The sequence below is a fragment of the Penaeus monodon genome, chromosome 25 (assembly GCF_015228065.2).
Source record: "Penaeus monodon isolate SGIC_2016 chromosome 25, NSTDA_Pmon_1, whole genome shotgun sequence".
Classification (NCBI taxonomy): domain Eukaryota; kingdom Metazoa; phylum Arthropoda; class Malacostraca; order Decapoda; family Penaeidae; genus Penaeus; species Penaeus monodon.
This window is the reverse complement of record NC_051410.1, coordinates 4,288,063-4,288,838: the sequence shown is the minus strand read 5'-3', so window position 1 is coordinate 4,288,838 and position 776 is coordinate 4,288,063.

Here is a 776-nt window from a genome sequence, read left to right as displayed (position 1 = left end):
TGGTTCTCAAACTTTGTGAGACTAGCGAACCAACTTAATGTAACAAAGTGTTTTATGTATAAGACAAATGATAATCATAAATTTACCAATAATTAAAAAATACAGTGATTGTTTCCATATCTAGAAATGTATACCAAAAGCAAGGTTTAATAAACAGTGTCTTAATGTTATAAGACCACAATGATAATCATAAATTTACCAAGTAATTAAAAAAATACATATGATAAAAAAATCTAAATGTATACGTAAGCTATTATAACATCCATTGCTAGTCAAATAATATTATTCATCTTATTTTCACTAATTAACTAATGAATAGACAACGAAACTAATTATATACAAGCTACAAACGATCATCAGCAAGTTACATTTCATTTATTTTCACTTCTTATACGAACTGCAAACTTTCCAGCGTTTATCGACTCCCCTCTTCGACCCCCAGGCGTGTATCGACCCCTTGGATAGTCGCATCGACCCCCAGGGTTCGATATCGACCACTCTGGGGACCCTCTGCCCTGACATGTCGAAATCACGAGCCAGAGATGGTATAAGCGCCGAGGGAATCACAAGCTATCTGTCTGTCCCTTTCTTTGGCTTTTGTTGGTTTTTTTTATAGTGTGTGTGTTGAGACTTCCGGTGGACTGGTGTTCCGGTTTGTCACTAAAGCGCTGCTTCTATTTTTTTCTGGGTGAGTACTTTTTTTTTTTTTAATGTTTAGCTCGTTTTTCGCTTGGTTTGTTAAGTGAACTGTGTTCGTTTCCGTAAAGTGGTTTGAG